This window comes from Myotis davidii, unplaced genomic scaffold (genome assembly GCF_000327345.1).
Source record: "Myotis davidii unplaced genomic scaffold, ASM32734v1 scaffold135, whole genome shotgun sequence".
NCBI lineage: Eukaryota > Metazoa > Chordata > Mammalia > Chiroptera > Vespertilionidae > Myotis > Myotis davidii.
The window spans coordinates 3,971,576-3,977,314 of NW_006289813.1; the positions used below are offsets into that span (position 1 = coordinate 3,971,576).

General features: G+C 41.8%; 1 long non-coding RNA gene across 1 annotated transcript in view; it reads right to left on the reverse strand.

The window, feature by feature from the left end:
• LOC107182875 overlaps positions 1-5,483 on the reverse strand; it is a 9,434-nt gene extending 3,951 nt beyond the window's left edge. Inside the window, exon 1 of the long non-coding RNA XR_001513636.1 lies at positions 5,150-5,483. This is a non-coding gene — a long non-coding RNA (uncharacterized LOC107182875). The remainder of the gene's footprint in view (positions 1-5,149) is intronic.
• Positions 5,484-5,739: the final 256 nt, after the last annotated feature.

The window sequence follows — 5,739 nt, forward strand, 5'->3', positions numbered from 1 at the left end:
CTTCTCCAATCATGGCCTGATTCTCCAATCATAGCCCCCCAGCTCTTAGCTACCCCCTGGGTTTCTGATCACTGTCAGTGGCAGGGGGTTTCTTCCTGCTTTCCCTTTCGCCTCCCTGCATTATGCCTACATATGCAAATTAACCGTCATCTTGTTGTCAGTTAACTGCCATCTGAGTTGGCAGTTAATTTGCATATAGCCCTGATTAGCCAATGAAAAGGGTAGCATGGTAAGCCAATTACCATTTTTCTCTTTTATTAGTGTAGATACTAGAGGCCTGGTGCACACAATTCATGCATTGGGGGGGTCTTTCACCTCAGCCTGCACCCTCTCGCAATCTGGGATGCCTCGAGAGATGTTCGACTGCCTGATCCCATGAGGGATCGGGCCTAAACCGGCAGTCCAATATCCCTCTTGCAATCTGGGACCACTGGCTTCTAAGCGCTCGCCTGCCTGCCTGAGCACCCCTAACCACTCTGCCTGCCTGCCTGATGCCACTAACTGCTCGCCTGCCTGTCTGATTGCCCCTAACCACCTCTGCCTCTGCCTCTCCCCTCCCCACCGTGGTTTTGTCTGGAAGGATGTCCAGAGGGTCGTTCGTCTGTCTGGTTTAATTAGCATATTACGCTTTTATTATTATAGATAATGGTGCATGCTTTATTTCAATTCTTTTTTGATATAAGATACCTTTGTGTTTTGGGTTATTTTTGTCTGTAGTTATCATATAAAAAGACATTGTCAAATATTTGCTTAGAAAAAACTGCTCTATAAAATATTAACTAAATATGACATCTTGTTTTGCAAGAGCAATCAAATATTTGTAAATCTTTGCCTCTCTAGCTAAGATTTGGATCAATCAATCTACAGTTGACCCTGAATAACATGGGTTTGAATGCATGGGTCCACTTATCTGTGGATTTTTTCCATCTTGTAAATAAATTGTGTAAACTTACAGTATTGATAATTATAGTACAGTACTGTAAATGTATTTTCTCTTCTTTTCAATTTTCTTAATAACATTTTATTTTCTCTAGTTTACTTTATTGTAAGACTATAGTATATGAAACATATGCAAAATATGTATTAATCAACTTTATGTTATTGGTAAGGCTTCCAGTCAACAGTAGGCTATTAGTAGTTAAGTTTAAAAGTTATACATGGGTTTTTGACTGCACAAGAGTTGGCACCCTTAACTCCAACATTGTTCAAGGGTCAACAGTAATCCAACCAACCAGAAGGCATTAATACCTCAATCCTTTATAAGCCTCATACGTGTGTCCAGCTATGCTATCTAACAGAATTTGGTAGCTCAACTGTAGTGGTGCCCATTGTGGAGTCAATCAATATTCATCAGAACATAAATGTTTATGGTTAGTGAGTCAACAAAATAAAAAAATAAAATATAAAGATATAAAAGGGGTAGAAATTTTAAATTGGAGAAGATAAAAATGCAACAAAAGTGGTAAAATACAGTTTGGTGTATATTTGATCTCCAGGGTCTGGCCAGTTCCAGAGCTGCCTAATTGGCTCCAGGCCTGGCCCCCTGGTATCATTCTTGCTTCAGAGTTTCCTGTGGGATCAAGCTGGGATCACACTGATTGAGCCCACATCTTTACCTGGCTTTTCCCCTGACCTCATCCTGCTTTCCCCATTCCTACAGGTTTTCCCTGCAGGCATTTTCTCAATGAAACAACTTGCACAGTAATTTGCATCTCAGTTCCATTTCTAGGGAATTCAGCTTAAGACAGTCATCTCACATTTGACCTGACTAAGCAAAGATGGTCTTCCACTTTTCTGTTGTCTGTGGATTTGTTAGCACATCAGAGGAGGGATAACTATCCAGGGTGATCCTTTCATATTCAGTTACAGGCACATTTTGTATGATTGCACGTTCTTTATTGCACTTCACAGATATTGAGTTTTTTTTGTGAATTGAAGGCAAGACCTTCCACCAGCAAAATGATTATGATTTGCTTTATTGCGACACTGGCTTTACTGCCACAGTCTGGAACCCACAGTATCTCGGAGGTATGATTGTACAGTTTTCCTCTGTGAGAATTCTTCATCTCAGCACATATGTTTACCATTTAGCACCTGGTGCCAGAACTCTCTTCAGAGTTGTCTTCATGTCTTTATTTGGAAAATGCCTTGATGAGCTGTATGAGGATGAAGGGAAAGACCCCGAGGGCATGTATTTAAAGAGAATGATAGAACTAAAAGGTAGGTAAGTTATTTGCATAAGAATAAAGGTAGGTAAGTTATTTGCAACAGAATAAATATACTGGGGTGAATCTAAAAGGACAGAGGATTCAGAGAGGAGAGAGAGATTTGGCAATAGGACAGAGGAAGAAAATTCCCAATAGTAGAGTAGCTGGAAGACATTTAAAACTAAGGACATCTAACAGTTCATTGTAAGTTGTGTTGTTATGAAGCAAACTTCCTATAATTAAATCTTCAGTGTAAATTTAATTTGTCAGAACAACCTTGTGATGGGGTAAAGAAAAAGTCAGGGCAGCAAAAATGCCAGCCCTTTGCTGACACCTACAACTAGTAGTAACAACATACTTTCACTGGGACAATGGGCCAAGTGTCCTGGCAGCAACTAGCACTAAAGTGAATGATGGCCCTGGGGATCCTAACAGAGATGGAGAGGTGCAGCTGTGACATGAAACTGACTTAGGAAAGGTATGAAACCAATCCTCCTTTCCCCTGAAGAAAAGACAGAACAGGGAGAGAAGGCTGGAATCTGGATCACACACACATACACACACACACACAGCCAGTACCTCCTAACTATTGTAAACTCACAGACTTTACTGAAATTCTGCCACAGAGAAACACAAAGACTTTAAATGTGTTATGTAACCTTTACTTGTCTTTCTCCCCAACCCCACACAATAGACAACATCAGAGACTATTAGTGTTGTCCTTGGGAGGATGAAGTGCTTTTGGAAAGTGTACTCTGGAATAAACAAAAGATAAGCACAATTTGGGAACTAAAAATAATTTCCTAAGAGGAAAGAGTACCTTTCTTTCCTCCTCTCTAAGTCCTACTGATTATTTTATGTCCTGTCTCAAACATCCACCTTTGTAAAGGGCCTCCTGACCTATTCTCAATCAGCAATGACCTCTTCCTGCTTTGAGTCCTCTGAAGCTTAGAGTTTGAAGAGTTCTTACAAAACATTTCCCTGACAGAACATCAAGAGTTTTACTGGCCACATGGAATTCTTCACACCAAGAAAGTCAATTCATGTGACAGGCCATGTCTAATTCAGAAACAGGGTTTTAGAATCTATAAAATAATTACTAATAAAAGGGTAATATGCTAATTAGACCAAGTAGACTGGAGGTCCTTCTGGACGTCTTTATGGACAAGGCCACAGTGGCTGTGAGGGCCAAGGAGGGCCAGTGGCCAGCAATGGTAGCAGCAGCAAGGTGATGGGGGTGGTGCCTTCCCCTGATCACCTGGTCATCTCCTACAGAGAAGCAACCTAAACCATCAGTAGTGCATCCCCTGAGGGCTCCCAGACTGTGAGTGGGTGCAGGCTGGGCTGAGGGACCCCGCCTTCCCCGCCCCAGTGCACAAATTTTTGTGCATTGGGCCTCTAGTATCTTTATAAACTCCAAAATTACAAGAACAGCAGTTAATGGGTATATAGCATGTGCTGTGTATAAATACTTTGTTCATACTGACTCATCTAATTCTCATCGTGTTCCTATGAGATAAGTACAGCTCTTATTCTCATTTAATAGGCAAGATAAATGAAAAACAGAAATGCTAACTGGCTTCTCTAAGGAAATAGCAAGGCAAAGATTGAACCCAAGCAGTTTGCCCTAAACTGGTAAGCCATAGTGCCTGTTGTATAAATTTTAAAATCCTGGTTCACAAATTCTATTCTTCTCCCAACAAAACACTGTAACAGCTCTCATGACAAAGCTCAGGAGGGCAGACGGAAGTGAACAGGATCAGGAAAACAGATTATTTCCCCCCTCTGTTCTGGGAAATCACCAACCGTAAATCCTGAGCTCTTGGTATTCTTCACTTTTTACCAAAAAGATTATGCATCATAAATATTAGTGGATCTGGGCCTTTGCTGTATATCTGGTTGCCCCATGTCAGCCTTCAAAGGTCATAAACATCCATCAGATAGGTGCTGGAGTGAGTCCCAGGTCCAGAAACATGTGTATTAAGGTAACTATTCTGCCTTGTTCTTACACAAGATAAGACAGATATGTGCCCACTCAGTCACTAGCTGTTAAAGAGATTCTTTTTAAACAATAGGGAACAGAGCAAATTTGAACATTGTCTGCCTTCTCAATTATTCTATTTTAATATTTATAATGAATAGAATTGATCTGTATGTTGATTATGTAATTATTTGTTTTTTTCCAAAATATATATTTTATTGACCTCATAGAGGAAGAGAGAGAGCGAGAGCGAGAGAGAGAGAGAGAGAGAGAGAGAGAAGAGAGAAACATCATTGATTGGCTGCCTCCTGCACATGACTGGGAATAGAATCAAGTCCACAACCTGGGCATGTGCACTGACTGGGAATCAAACCATGACCTCCTGGTTCATAGGTCAATGCTCAACCACTGAGCCATGTCAGCTGGGCTACTATGTAATTATTTGTATGTTTTCTCATTTTTCCTCACTGTATTGAAGAACTAAAAGGCAAGACAGAATCTTTGTGTCCTCTGTATTACCTTGTACAATGCCTTGCACCCTAAAAACTCATTGAATTGGACTAAGTATATTATGTATGTGTTGAATCTGACAAGGTTTGGGCAGGAAAAGGAGAGAAATCAAGAAGACAAAGAACCAAAAGAGAAATAGGAAGAAGTTTAAAGAAGGAACTCTTTACAAAGATGTGGGTTGAGGGAAGGTGGAGAATCATATTTTCCCAAATAGCTTCTATTTTTTATATATTTAAGGCCTGTCACCTATGTCGAAGTGCAGGGGGTTCCCATATAGGTGCTGCTCCTAAGTGGGACATGCACAGGTGGTCTGGACCATCTGCTTGAGGCTTGTGCCAATACCTTCTGGTCAGACACTTTCACAGAGACAGCACCGAGATCTGAGCTGAGCCGGAGAAATTACACACAGACAACCAGGTTAGAGATGCAAGCACATAGGGGGGTTATTTACCAGTTCCTGATGGGCCTCAGGCACTGGGAATGATCCACCCGGCGATGCTCACTGATACACACAAAGGGGTAGACGATGCCGTTGGCTGCTGGCACTTTCTTCAATAGACAGTTAATTGGGCCGAGTTTCATGCTGGGAACCGAAATGTGAGCACACACAGGTCCTCACGCTCTGGCGACAGGAGAGCTATGCGCTGCTGAGTTGATCAGACTGTCTGGTTATATTCCCCTCGGTAGGCGTGGTCTTCGTTGGTGTGTGTGTTATCAGCGGCTGCCATGTGTGGATCCACCCGGGGTCTGCTAATCTATGGGTGTGTACAGGCTTTGGGCGTTCCCATCAGGTAGGTCGTTTACCAGTACTAGTGGGGTTACCAGGGTGCATTCTTGGGTCTCACCGAGTATTCCTATATCTAACATTAGGCACTATAATAATTACTATAACAGTCCACGCAGGGTTACATGCTTTAAGTCTTACATTCTAAGGTCCTAACATTAAGTACCAAAATGATTACTCTAACACATATAGGGGCTAGAAAGAGCAGAGAGCTTTCTCCTTCTCGGGGTCTGAAGGGACAAGGAGAGGGCGTGGCT